Source organism: Ammospiza caudacuta, chromosome 2, assembly GCF_027887145.1.
Source record: "Ammospiza caudacuta isolate bAmmCau1 chromosome 2, bAmmCau1.pri, whole genome shotgun sequence".
Taxonomy (NCBI): domain Eukaryota; kingdom Metazoa; phylum Chordata; class Aves; order Passeriformes; family Passerellidae; genus Ammospiza; species Ammospiza caudacuta.
Genome location: NC_080594.1, coordinates 26,690,712 through 26,705,310, shown reverse-complemented (window position 1 = coordinate 26,705,310; position 14,599 = coordinate 26,690,712). Strand labels below are relative to the sequence as shown.

Sequence of the window (14,599 nt, the reverse complement as noted above, 5' to 3'; positions counted from 1 at the left end):
CAGCTGAGGACAACAGTCAAAATCACCATCTGTCATGACATCCTACATAAAATAAATAAGAAAGACAACACCACCCACTACCTCCTATTAGCAGACTGTTAAGGAAAGCAAACAATCACCCACTTCTGAAGAAGCCCAAGACAGGAGGAGCATTTCTCTTCCAGTCGGTCCCTGCCTGACTGTGGCAGACAAAGCCTGTTTAGTAGTGTCTGTACGAGAAGCTGCTGTTACATAAATAGCAAATGAAGTTCAGCTGAGAAGAGGTGCCCCAAGCGTGAGGCTTTGCACATGGAGCAGAGGAAATGCTTGCTCCAGAAAGGCTGCCTTTCTACAGTACTTCTCATTTTAACAGGATGGTTCCCATTTAAACCCTCTTCAATCCTGAAAGAGATGGCTTGGAGCTCCCAGCCTCCTTACCCAAATGCTAACCCACTCCTTGTAGCCCAAAAAAGGAAATAAATTCATGAACAAATCATTTCCAGTACTTTTTTTCCAGGCTATTGTTATGTGACTGCATTTGGAAGTAAGAGAGAAAAAAAACAAATACATGACTGTGGTCAGAGTCTGGCCTAGAACACGGGAAGGAAAAAAAGAAACCTCAAACCCCAAACCCAATCCTTGTTTTTTATGTTTAGTCATTTCTGGAGAAAACTGTAAGCAGTAAAAGACCAGGAATAAACACTGACACCAGCTCCTGGGCTTTGGGGTTGACAACAGGAGATTCTAATCTATTCTTCCATCTATCAATGCATTCTGCTCAGCCTAAAACATTTTTAAAACCTAAGTCTAATATGCTAGTAATCTAATTGAAGAAGTCTAACTTGCCTTCTGCTGCAAAGGACTAAGAAGCTTTTGTGTTGTGAATTGCTTTATCATTTTAGAATGCCTCTTCAATGCAGAAATCACCTTTGCTTGAGAGGTTTTAGCAAACGTTTCACAGGAAAGATCAGATGGCCTTCTCCAAAGACTCACCCAAGCAGTGTTCTGGGAGGACACAGAAAGCCCCTGACATTCGATTGCCTACAGGAAATATAAATCTAGAATTCTTTGGATTTTCCAAAAATCCTTATATTACCATCCAGTAAAGGAACATAAGGAGTGTTAGATTCCTTTATTGTACAGAGACTCCTTTAAGAACGCAGGTGCTCAGCAAAAGCCATCCTCTGCCTCAAGGACATTTATCTGTAATTGCTTACAGGGACTGTCAACGCCTTTTTTGAGAAGGGAAATCTGTGACTGTCCCACAGCACTAAACACCACCAGAAAAACCTTTCACTGTTCAATGCAAAGCCATATGTAGATCAGCTCAGGCAGTACCTACCCTCCAAATTACATTAAATACTTGCAGTTGCTGCAGACCACAAGTGCATTATTAGAAGTGGGAAGGAACAAGGTCTTTCCCTCTAGCAACTGTGAAAACTCACCTATCTAAGGAAAATACAATCTCAGAAATACCATTAGGGAAATCATTCACCATTTCTTAACTTGGAAAATACAATAAACTCTTCCAGGAAGAAGAGCACTCAGTTTTGTGAAAACGCTGCTCCATAATTTTAGAATCCAGTTGTGCAGCTGGCACACTCTGCCCTGGGATGGGTAAAACAAGCTGTTTCATATAGTCACATCCGCAACGTGCTGCAGGATTTAATAGTTCCTCATGAAAGAGATAAGCTATATAAACATAAAATGTTAAAATGGGACAGAAAGCAGCTTCAAGAATTCTCTCTGCAAGCACAACACGGAAACAATTATAATTTCCCTCTGCCTTTATTGCCAGCTGAAGTTTTTCTGTTTCTTCACTTTACTTTGCCGATAACAAACATCTGTTGGGAGCATCCTGCCCCGTGCAAGAGAGGAACACATCCATTGCAGCCTTTGGGGCTCTGTACTCAAGCAAAGCCTCTGGGGATCCTCCTCCGTAACAGCCCCAGAAAAACCTCTGCTGGTCTTACCTCTTGACTACAAAATTCTCCCATGGAAAATTAGTCTTTTTTTTTGCAGCATACAAGTAGTTCAAGTAGTTAAGGAGACCTTCAGAAAAAATATGATGAGCTCTAGGAGAGATGATCTCTTGAGATCCCCCATATATGTCGAAGGATCTTATTTTAGGGTCTTCCTTCCCAGCTCTTGCCTGCTACCAGCTTTTACTCACATATTTCTTAGTCAAAAAGCTCTAGAAGCCCAAATCACCAGGCTCCAAGATAAAGCTGACCATCTGTGGCTCATTAACAGCTTTTGATCCTTTTTGGCCTGGTTCCTACACGCCCCTTGCAGATGCTGGCAGCTCAGCACATGCCATGTCCGCTGCTTCCCTGGCTGCCTGTAAGGAGGCTGGTCAGCATAAAACCCTCCTAGCCCGCAAAGTGCTGTGAGATCAGAAATGCTGCTGGGGACTTCAAAATGTTGCCTTTGAACCCTCGAGCCCCAATCCACCAGCTGAAGGGAAAGAAGGGAAGGAGAGACGTGGATCTCACTTTGAGGACGGCGTTTCTCCAGAATAACCCGTGGGGAGGCAGCAGCCAGCCTGTGTCTGCAGGCAGCCACCGTGCCCAGGCAAGGGCTCCCGGGCCCGCTCCGACATGCAGCGTGCGGCGCTTGCCCCGGCTCGGCGAGGCCTGGGAGCATCTCTGCAGCAGCGGGCTGGTGCCTGGGGAGGCACCCCTGGTTGTTCCTTATCAGCCTTCCCCAAAACAAGTAAGGGCAGGGGCACACAGGATATGGCCCAACAAGCCTTTCTCAGCCCCAGCAACTGCTGCTGGCAGCACTGGGACTTCAGGCAGAGAAGGGGAAATTAAAGACAGAAAACAGGGAGAAAAGGGGGTGCAAGGACCTGGCAGAGGCACCTACATCCTTTGGGAGGCAGCATGCACGCAGGGAACAGGGCCACGCTAGAATCCTCAGCTGCAATCCTGTTCTCCCTTCTCACTGCAAGGTCTGAGGCAAAACTGAAAGGGGGCTGTGTGCTGGGAGAGAGAAAGAGATTATACACAGTAAGCATGAGGAGGGATGGGTGGCACAAACCCATTTTAATGCCTTTTCCATCCCATGCCCTGTCTAATTCAGCTGGACAGCAGTGAAGGCAGCAGCTATGTTAGGGCCTCTTCGCAGTCTTTCAGGCACAGGGAGTGTCCTGGGATCAACAGAGAAGAAAAAACTGTAACTGTGCAGCTGTCTGACATCTCCCACCACTCTTCCACTCCCAAGGCACTGACTGCAAGGGCACAAACACCTCATCTGAGATCTCCTCTGTAATTCAATTATTTAGCTTGCAGAGAGCAGATCAAAACACTTGCCAAATGGAGGAGTCCTGCTACAGATAGGCTCCTCTTCCTGGAGAGTAGAGCAAAGAGTCATCCCTTCACTTAGACACAAAGAGCCCTTGGCAACAGTGCCATTAAAAACAGTATGTTTCAAAGCATTCCTCTGAGCAAGAAGCCTCTGACTGCAGTTCAGGCTGTTAATCAGACAGTAGAAAGGCATGGCCATGAGCAGTCCCCCAAGACAGTTTGCCTGCAGCTTTTTGCAAATGGATACCAGAAGAGAATGCATCTGAATCCCCACCCGCTCACCCAAACAGTGCTCTAAGTCAGACAAGAAAGGAGGGGGGAAAGAACCTGCTCAGGTTTCACTGAAGCAATCCTATCCTCTTTGAGAGAGTTCCCAGTTAATGCATCAAGCCAAGTTTTGCTCATGTCCTGCCACTGGGGTCCACACAGTTGCTCCCTACTGGGCTGCCTGTGCCTGTAGGGGTCAGATTAGCACTCAAGTACCCCTGTATGTCCCCAGACATGGGCTCAGTGTGCTCAGGAAGAGCAGCTCTTTAGCAGCAGTAACCCTGCTGTCCCTCCCTGCTGCTCCTGCACCTCCTTACAGTGTAAGGTACCTCTTTGCTGACCTGAACATCTCCTCTTGCACCTGGGCACAATACAAGCCATGGACTTGGCCTTAGCAGCATCTGTTAGAGCTTATTCTTGGCTTGTGCACTGCAAGGCAATGCCTTCAGAGCAGGAGAAGCACAGTCCCAGAGCCCCTGTGGAAAGAAGGCACACAGTATTTATGTAATGGTATGGTTTAACTTGAGATTGCACGTTGCACTGTTATTAAACTGGCACTCTCCTCTTCCAGCTACCTTTCAAAGCACGATGCCACAACTGAAAACTGGCTGACAGGAAAGAATTAAAGACATGACTGGCTCCTTTTCTTTCCCTTCAGCCACAAGCTCTTGCTGTCCACCTGCAGCTCCCCAGCCCCGCAAGACACGCTGCCTGCCCCAATGTAAGGCATGCACAGCAGCAGGATGGAACCAACACCACCTGCAGTGCCAAGTGCCCCTTGGGAAATCACTCCCTGGAGCACATGCAGCCACTGATGTGAGCTGAAAGCTAAGGAAGATGAGACTCTGCTATGACAACCCAGCTTCAAGGCGGACAACTTTCAGTCAAGGTTTAATGACACTGGACTTTGACTCTTCTGAGCAGGGCACAATAGAAGATGCAACATGAGACTGACTATCAGGCATGGTGGGGTCTGTACTTAGCTGCAGTCCTGACCTGCCCAGTCACTCCAAGGTACATGTGTCCTTTCATGCTCTATTTTTATCTCCTCTTTCACATCTGCCTCACTGTTTTGAATGGGAACGTAGGAACAGTCTCCCGCTACCAGTTAACATAGTATCTGTCATAGCTGTGTCCCAACCTTGGTTAAAACTTGTAGACACAACTGTAATACAAACAGTAATTTAGGTTATGGAATATGGTGATGGGGGAAGATGGCATAGCAGGCCTTTCCCAGGCTTTAATCCAGAGAGCCAAGAAACCTGTACTTCAGTGCTAAAACTATGCTAAAACTGGGTTATACTCACATTTTTGTGGCTGATGAAATTTGCACTTGTTTGCTTGGTCACTAGTTTGGGAAATTTTTTTTAAGGTAGCTCTTTCAAGTGGCTCAGAGGTTAGGGATGTCCAAAGCTATCCCCAGGAGATTATAGAGTCAGGCATCAATGATAAACACAGCCTGCCACTCGCTCTTGATGTTGGCGTCTTTGTGCTCCTTCTCCCTTCTCCCCAAACCTGCAGCCCAGGCAATTGTGAGAAAAACAGGACAACTGTATATTTAGCAACTATGTTCCTGCCTAAATTGCTACATGATGTAAGTAGTAGACCCTTCCTTCCAGAAAAGACCACAGGCTTCATGATGCCATCAGCAGGATCCCATAGTCTGTATTGCACATTTCCCCACCAGGCAAGCACAGCCAGCTCTAGTGGAAGCTGGAGTAGACTGGTTCCTTGCTGTAGCCATGTAAACCAGATCATTCGTCCCTAAGGCTTCCTGAAACTGGCTCCCTATCTCCCTACCAAGAGGTGGCTAGGGTCAGCAAACACACCCAGGCTCCAGCAGCTCCAGCTCTGTACCTTGGTACTGACCTCCCTTTCTCAGCATCCATCATCCAACTAATGGGCTGCATGGTCATCTGGCATAGTTGATCATGATCCCAAGCCCTTCTTCCTCTCTGCTGCCTGGGCAGACACCTCTGACAGGATCTGGAGCTGGGGTGACAATAGCTGAACTACTCTTGCAGCATTTACAGCACTTCAGGCACCCAGAGCAGCAAGGTCCTCAATGCCAACCAGTCCTTGTGTGGCCCTGGACTCTTTCTCTATGGCATTACAAAGGTGCTCAGGCATAAGCTGGCACAGAACCAGGAGCTCAGCTCCTCATCTGCTGCAAAGTAGAGATCTTTTCCCTTCAGGCCAGTCCCAGACACCCCAAGGGTAGTCGGAGTGACAAAAGGTGATGATGGATACATTTAAAGCAGCTGGCGTTACCTCTCTGAGAAGCTCTTCATGCACCAGCTTCTCCCAGGCTTGTCTCACCCTACAAGCCTCCAGCTGCAGAAATTCCTGACAGCTACAAGCCTGATACCCTGCTTGGCCAGCTGAGGGGTATGGAAGCCCCAGAGGGACTCAAGAGCCAGTAGATATCAAGCCCTCCTCCTGCAAGGGTCCCACAGCTCTGCTGTGGTCTGGCTAGCCATGCCCAGGAGAAGTTAGTAATGAGGTGTTCCTCACTGGATACAAACCCCATTGCAACTGGTTAACTGGGGCCATCTTGTTCTCTTTCTGCCCAGATAACTCTGGCTTAGAAACTTCAAGTGCTTGCAAGCCTGGATATGTGCCTGAATAGCCACTAACAAAACAGGGTGCCTTCCATGCAGGACTACGTGGTCAGGGCAAATCTGGGCAGCTGTTACACTGGTGACAGTGGGACCATCCCATAAACCCACCACTTTTCAGACCCTGTACTGAAAAGTGAAGAGGGGGAGCTGATCTCAATGCACAAATCCCATTGACTCCTCACTGTATCATCAAAGTCGGCCCAGGTGTTTTTGAAATATCCCACCCAGCATGTTTCTGAAAACATCTCTTGACACTGAAACTCAAACCCAACCCTTCAATCTGACAGTGCTTGGGTTTGTCGAACAAGCAGCTTTCTTCTGGAAAAATAAAACACAAAAATTATATGCCCATCACCATTCAGGGTTTCCAAAGAAATCTCACACTGACAGCAGCAGGCTCTAAAGAAGCTGGACCAGACAGTTCTTTTTACCACCCACGGTCAACAAATAGCAGGAATCTTCCTGCTCCAGCAGGGACTGCCATCCAGAGAAGTGCTGGAGCAATGAAAATGCTCTCCACATCAGCTACAGCTCAAGGAGCAACTTGGGACAGAAGGCACCAGAATAAATTTCTTCAACATCCAGAACACTATTGGCTTCCAAATAATTGTCTATTTGTGTGCGTGCATGCACAAGAATCCTCGCTCCATGGTCTGTCTTTGTGCCAGCATACTCCCAGCACTGCGACTCTCTAGGGACAAGGCCCATACTTGTATTCAATCTTGGCTTTGGCTCCCAAACACTAAGGTTTCAGATTATGTTTTAAAAAACATTTTCTCTGGCAACTGGGCTGTTAATGGATGTGATGTTTTTGCTCTCGCCTCCTCCCCACCTTTAAAAGCTTGGCACTAAAGGGCTTCTTTGAAGATAAGGCCAAATTTTCAATTTAAGGGGAGGAACTTCATAAAGTAGATTTGAAGGGATGGAGAGGAGGAGGGGAAAAATAAGAAAAACAACCAACCCTGGAGCCACTTAGCCTGTTGAGATGTACAGTGCACAGCACATAGGATTACAATGGCCTCTCTGTACCACCACTGGCTGGAGCCAGAAGTTGGCTGCAGCTGCACTGCTGCTACCTACGCCAGGCTCCCCGAGGGTCACGCTCAGAGAGGGCCTTTGCTGTAGCTGCACACCAGCCTGCCCTCTAAAGCAAAAGCATCCTGCACTCCCTACAGAGCCCCCATCCACCCAGCAAGCAGGGGCACACGTCCCAAAGGCAACCACAGGAGCCGCCCACTAGGCTGTCAGTGCCGCAGGAGGCTCTCTGCTGAAACCAACTGTGCTCCTCATCCAAGGGGTTTTGGAGGGCCAGCAAATCTATGGTCTCTCTTGATCTCCAGCAGATCTATCCTCAACACCACAAGGAGGCAGGGAAGTGCCATTTAGTTTTGCAGGTGGAGAGCTGAGGCAAAGAACAACTTGCCCCAGCTTGGGGGGAATCTGTGGCGTAGAGGAGAATCAAACGCAGCTGCCCTCACGTCCCAGGCTTGCACCCTAAAACATGGGCATCACTAAGCAAGGTGGCTGCTCTCCCTAAAATTACCAGGATAAATTACAGTGACATTACCAGAAGAAGCTGAATTTTGCAAATAAATGCTGTATTCCAGGCCAATGTATCCATATTTGAGGTGTATTTCTCAAAAGACTACCTCACTATGTTTGTATTACCACAGGCCTTCTAAATCACACTAAACTCAATACATTAATTCACTGGGATCTGTCTAACCTGTCCTTCTGTCAACTAAAAAGAAAATAAAAAGTAACCTCATTCTGTATTTGAAAGGTGACAACACAGTTCTGACAGGAATCTTTACACCCTTTTCCCCTACACTCATGATTTAAAGAACAGCAGAAGGACATATATCTGAAGGCAGACTGATGCACAGTCTTCAGATATACAAGCTTGTTCAGACTCGCTGACATTACAACCAGTGAACACATCCCTGCACTTGGCAGGGCCCTGGGTCTATGGCTGTGCATGAAAGTACAACCTGCTAGCTAATCTCTCTGCCAGACTGGACCTGAGAGAGCTGAAATGGTATTGCTGCTGCAGGCCTTGGGGTGAAAACATTTACTGCCTTTGCCAGGCACAGAAGTTAATGAAAAATGATCGCTTTCCAAAACACCATCTGGCTTTCACACACACATCTAGAGACACCACAGCCCAAAACCTCTGCAAACTTGACAATGGTGGGTTTCCATAGGGGCAACATGTTGGACTTTGCCCAGCGAGCCTCCAACACTCTGCAAAGGCACAAGGCACAGTCACCATCCTCACATCTAATGGCTGCTCTGGGAAGATGACTGGACACAGGGCAGCAGCCTCTCAAGAGCAGCAGAGCAAAAAGCAAGTCTGGCTCTCACCTCTGTGCTGGCACACTGCCCACAAGGAGGGCAAAGAAGCTCGAGCACGTCCCACACGCTCCCTGATGCACATTTCTCTCCATCAATGCCACCAGAGCCAAAACAAATTGGCACTGCCTCTTACTCAAGAGCTCCTACAACACACAGCAGCGCTCAGAGCCCCACACAGGCACCCAGTCCAGGTGCTCCGCTACCAACCCCATCAGGCTCCCATCCCAGAGCTGAGTCTCCCATCCCATTTGTCCTTTTGCAGGGAAGAGAGGCCATTTTAACAAAAGGAGCATGTAACATCCTGAGGGCAGGGATCTGTTTAAGCAGGGAGCAACAGCTTAAGAAAGTTCTGCAGCGCCTGCAGCAGCTCTGGGACTGTGTAAGCACCAAGTGGTTTCTTTTCCCGGCAATAAATATCCTTCTGAGCTTTTCAGCCAACTTGCTTCCACTGCATCCATACTCCTTTTGTCTTAGCTTCCCATGGACACTCAGACAGCTGTGTTGCTGGAGCACACGCTCCTGTGGAGAGATTTTAGAAGACTTACACACAAATATGCATACAAAGCAAATTTTGAAAGCTTCCCTTTCTGCAAGCATTCCTTCCAGAGAACCGGCTTCAAGCACTGTGTTCAGCCAGTGAAGCAGCAGTTATGATGTCGTATGATTTGGAGCCAAGGGGAACTAAACCCAGCATCAGGAAACAGAAAAAGAAGCATGCAATACCTTGCATTGAACAATTTCCCAAAGTACATTTAGAAACCTGAAGGAAGATATTCACCCCCATTCCACCTAAGGACCTGCAATTCATTTAGTCATTATTCACCTTAAATTGTTCTTGTGGCCTAGGAACTGGAATACATAACAACCTCTTAAACTGAGACTGACCACAGGAGCACCAGAACACACAGCAGCAGGTTTTTTCCCTCAGGATGTTTTCAGTCTAACCAGAAACAGGAAGTCTCCGAAGATTTTGCAAGAGAACTTTTTCTTTGTGGGATATCCCATCCTAGCTGTAGAATTCACACTGCAGATTTTTAGCCTGGGAGGTAATGGTTTAGAGCAAGAGATCTGCAAGCCTTGGTCTATAACATGCCAGTATTAATATACCAAAGTCACCTCTGCACATTAAAGAAGTCCAAGGGAAATGTACCTCACATCTCTGAGGCACTCGGCATCAGATATTAAAATGAACAACCCACCATTATTTACTGCCAAAGGAACTTCTGTTAACCTCGAGTTACCTCAGCCTACTGCTGCTGCAACACCTTGCAGGCTGAGTGACTAAACTGAGTCCAGCTAGCTGAGCTCAAGTCTCTGAAAACCCACCTGCCGGCCAACCTGGGCTAAAACAACCAGCATGGTCCCCAGCACACCTTTCCCTGTTAGTGCTCCCCTGCTCCATGAGGCAGACAAGGTGGGGTGCTGGGAGACAGCTTGCCTTTGCCTGGGAAAAGAGTGATTTTGGAGGCACAGGGCCTCTCCAGCCCTGTGCTAGTCCTGAGGAGGCCCAGCACAACAGAGAGGGTAATCCCCATGCACCCGAGTTCTGTCCTGAGAGACATTAGAATAGGTACAGGTCAGCTGGCAAGAGCCAACACAGAGAGTAATACCTGCCCCCCATCCCAGTGCTCAACCCATCAGCACAGGGCCCAGTTCCATTTTCTGCACGGGAACAGTAAGGCACAGAGCTGTGGAGAAAGTTCAAGCTCATAATAGGGCATGTTGTGCATGGGCTGAAGACCCAGCCCAAACACCTCCACTTCCCAACACAAGCTTCCAACTGCAGTGCCTTTCCTATCCTGTCACCCATGCTCCCTCCCACAGCCCAGGCAGAAGAAGCAATATTTGGTTTTTTCCTATGCTTGTTATCAAATTGCAAGGTTTCTGTGCTCCTAAGGGCATGTGGTTCAGAAATAGGCCAGGAAACATTGGCAGGTAGATCTGGCGAGTGTTTCACTAACAATCACAAGACACTACAAAAAATCAGGTCTGCCCTAAATGAATAACTTTTCTCAGCTCAGGAAAGGCACTTTCTCCACTGCAGCACTGGGGAGTGTGGGGACAAAGCAGGCTGCTTGCTTCATAGCCCCACCCGTGATGCTCCTTGCTCGGCAGGAGGCCCCAGCTGGCTCCAAAGAAGCAATTCTGCTGGCCCTTGTAAGCCAGGAGGAGCTGTACCAGCATCATGAAGGTACTGCAGGGCTGCCAGTTTGGTTCTGAAGATTTGGAGGGATCTGTGTGCTGGTAGTTTTGAGGGCACAGCAGAATTGCATGCAGTGAAGTGAGCAATGATTCACCTGTCCTTCAATGGAGCAAACCTCCAAGCCAGGAGTCTCCCACTCTGAGGGCTGGAAAGACCTCTGCAAATACCAGACACTGGGTTTCACTTTGCAGTCTCAAAGAACCTCTCGCTCTGTGCTTCTGTATCATGTCAGTAGAAGGCACAGAAAAGCTGCTTTCTTCAGACTGCAGGGATACACAGAACTCATACAACTTAAATGTTGGTTTGGAGCACACACATGCAGAATCATGCAGCTCCAATGCTTCTCTGTTGTGTCAAGCAGAGAAGAAATGTGTAGATTCTTGTGCTGGGATATCTCTCAAATAAAGGTCCTGTTGGTGTGTGTGTGTGTGTGTGTGTGTGTGTGAGTGGGAGAAAACTGACCCTGCCTTTCCCAGCTGCACAGAACCTCTGTGCACTGCTCATATGAACCTGCCTCACATTCCCCAGCAGGAAGCAGGGAGGACTGCACTGTGTCTGACTTCAACCCTCACAGTAAACACCTACTGGGACCTCTTCTGCTTGGTATATGCAGGATGAGTCCCTGTATCTGAAGGGGAGAATTAAGAAAAGGACCTGGAACAAAACTCCATTCATTTCTTGTAAGAGAATATCATGCACCCAGCAGGAAGCTCACAGCCCTTCCTAATTGTCCTACTTACTTCAGAAGATCCCCACATGACTCCTAGCAGCATAGGAATTTATTTCACCTTCATTTCTTTAGGTCACTTAAATAAACAGAACGAATCTTCACTGAAAACCCATGATGTGTTTCTGCTGAAATCCTTCCCCACGACACGAACCTCAATATTCAATCCATTAATTCAAAGTGTCTACCATATAAGTACATAGGCATAAATATGGAGGAACCCTCCTCTTAATCGCAGGCACACTAAGTCAGTTAGTTTCAAAACATACTAAGATAAAATTCTACTTACAAAACGCCCACATTCTTCTAATATTTTCCATGGTAGCTTTTTGGCCAATGGGAAAAGAAATTGTAACAGATTTTAGCAGATTGCAAATGGACATATCAAAAAGACACTCCGGCAACAACTGAAATTGTAGAAATGTAGAGATGTAGAAATTAAGAGAATTGGGCACCAAGAAAAACATTTAAGACATGCTGGGAATTACATGCTGGTCTCTGAGTGTGTGTATGGATTCCTGTTATCCCACTCACATAATGCTGCAGAGAGGTCAAGAGAGTTTCTTTAAAACAAGCAAGGACAAAAAAGACCATCTTTAATAGATGTGAACTGCCTTTCACACAATGCCAGTGAAATAACACCTGGGGTACCAGAATCAGTTGGGGAAATGCCCAAACACAGATTTGTATTAAGTACCTTCTGCCAGTTGAGGGTACTGGTTAAAGTCTATTATTTTCCAAAGTATCTCCAGAGCACTTGAAAAAGTCTTGTTTGGACATAGCTACAAATTGAGCATCTCACTTTCTCCCCAACACGTTTTCTATTTACAGGCACCATCCAGACAATCTGCCAAAGTTGCAGTCCAAGCAAGGAGGCACGCGTGCACAAAACCCACAACATCCCACTGCTGGGCAGAAAATTACTTCCCCTGACCCAAATCACTCCTCATCCTTGCACCAGCGTTAAGAACTCTACGGTCACGGAAGAGGACAAAAATTCTAACAGAGTACCCACTCCCGCTTTTCTCTGCTGCAGCAACAGCCCCTTCACAGAGCACAAATCGAAATGCCTTCGCATCTGCCAGAGACAGCTCTTGTCTGTAAACTCCCAGCAGCTTTTGACAAGAGTTGGAGCAATGGAGGATGGATCTGCGCCTTACTTTGCACAGCTTCTCCTTCTCCCTCACTGCTCACCGTGCCTCCTCGCCCAGCCGGCAGCGAGGACGGGGCAAGGTCGTGGACCAGGCTGCCGGGGAAGTTCCAGGGAGCCCGGGAGGGTGTACGTGCCCTGGGCCCTCCATTAGTTCTGGCCGAGCCGCCGACGAGGAAGAGCTGGAGGGAAACATCCGAGCCCCCACATCTCACCTGCCTGCGCCAAAACAAGCGCCCGGTGGGGGCCAGCGGGTCTCCACTACTCCCTTGTCACGTATCCTACATCCCTGGGCAGACCCCCTTCCTTACATCTCCACACCAACTTCCCAAACTCTGCCGCTGCCTGAAGATGGATGGGGTGAAAGCCCTGTGCCCCATCGCCCGCCACCACCGTGCGTCCTCCCAAGCCCCTCGCCAGGGCCACCAGGCCCGGGCCCCCTTCTCTTTCACTCACCGCGGTCTCCAGTGGAGCAGGCGGGGGGAAACACAAAGATGCCCCAAACGAAGGGAAGCAACAAAGAGGCTTAACTCCAGGAGCTGGGAACTTCCAGGCCGGATCTGCGGGGAATTCACTACACACACACACACACGCACGCACACACACACAGAAAGGAAAAAAAAAAGGAGCGAGAGAGAAAAAGAGGGGGGAAAGCCTGTTTTGGGGGGAAGGGGAAAGTGAGGGGGCCCTTGGTTTGAGGGTGGTGGTTGTGCTTTTTCTGCTGGTTGGCGCTGGGGATGGGGGGCCGCGCTGAGCTCAGGCGCGGCGGGAGGAGGAGGAGGAGAAGGAGGAGGAGGAGGAGGGAAGAGGCGCCGGGATGCGGGAAGCCAGACCCTCCATACGGGAGACGGCTTTTGGATGACTGAACTCCCAAACAATTCCCTGCTCTGGCTACTCCTGCCCCAAGAGCCTCCCTCCTTCCCCTCCCCCTGAGGAGGAGGGAAGAAGAGGAGGAGCCAGAGAAGGGAGAAAACTCCAAGCAAAGCCCCTTCCCCGAAGCTGGGCAGCGGCCGGGCCCCGTTCCCCTCCAGCACCATCCCCGTCCCCCCAGCACCGCGAACCGGGAGCCGCGTGCCCCCAGGGCCCTTCCCGCCGCCCCACGCTCCCGGGCCAGCGGAAGCGGCGAAGTTGGGACGAACAGTTTGTTGTGGGCGGGGGAGGCGGCCCCGCCGGCCCGGGGCGCGGGGCGAGGGCTGCGGGGCCCGGCCGCGGGGCTCCCGGGCTGGCAGCGCCCGCTGCAGCGGCGCCGGCGCCTCACGGAGCCCCCCGGCCGCCCCTCATGGGCGCCCCATCCTCGGCGGTCATCGCCTGTAATAAATACCAAAAGGATGAAAAGGGCTTTTCTTCCAGCCATCCCTTCCTAGCAGGTGCTTGCTGTTACAGAAAGTGTCTCGGATACAAATTTTCAGGAAAAGCAGTGCCACCGCTCCCTGAGATTAAACCCCATCACTTCCTCCTCACTGCATCTCCCTGCACCAAAGAGTGAACTTATGCCCCAAAACTTAAGTTCACCCAGAGGTGCAGGGAAATCTTTGGTCTTTCAAGGCCCTTCAGTAAAGATTATCTTGAAACAAATCTGTCACTGAAAGGTCAGGATAGGTTTCTCATGTTTTTGCCATGTACAGAAGAACACAGATGGCAAACATGATCTGTAGTTTCTAAATGTGAAGTCTTTCAGTCTTCAAAGAAGAAGGTGAAAGAGTTGAAGTTTTTAATCATGTCATCATTGAGTTTCAGTGTTATTCTTGGTTAGTGGCACTTTAGAAGAGTTCTGATCTCCCACCTTACTCATTTCTCATAAGAATGATGCAAAGGATTTAATATTTTTTCTATTTATATTTGGGGTTCTTACTTCCTTGGTTTATTGCACGGGTACTGAAAAGATTAAAACTGATTTTTCTGAAGGATTTTTTGTGTTCCAAGGGAGTGTGTGAAGGTGGCTTCTTCAAATTTCATTTCAGTGGGTAAGCTTATGAGGTTGAACACAAA

The 14,599-nt window shown here is 48.7% G+C and overlaps 1 protein-coding gene across 1 annotated transcript in view; it reads right to left on the bottom strand.

Annotated features, from left to right (window-relative positions):
* The window catches only part of BOC (BOC cell adhesion associated, oncogene regulated), a 54,270-nt gene extending 40,977 nt beyond the window's left edge, over window positions 1-13,293 (bottom strand). Inside the window, exon 1 of the mRNA XM_058825300.1 lies at window positions 13,067-13,293. The gene's annotated coding sequence lies outside the window, so the exon portion shown is untranslated. The remainder of the gene's footprint in view (window positions 1-13,066) is intronic.
* Window positions 13,294-14,599: the final 1,306 nt, after the last annotated feature.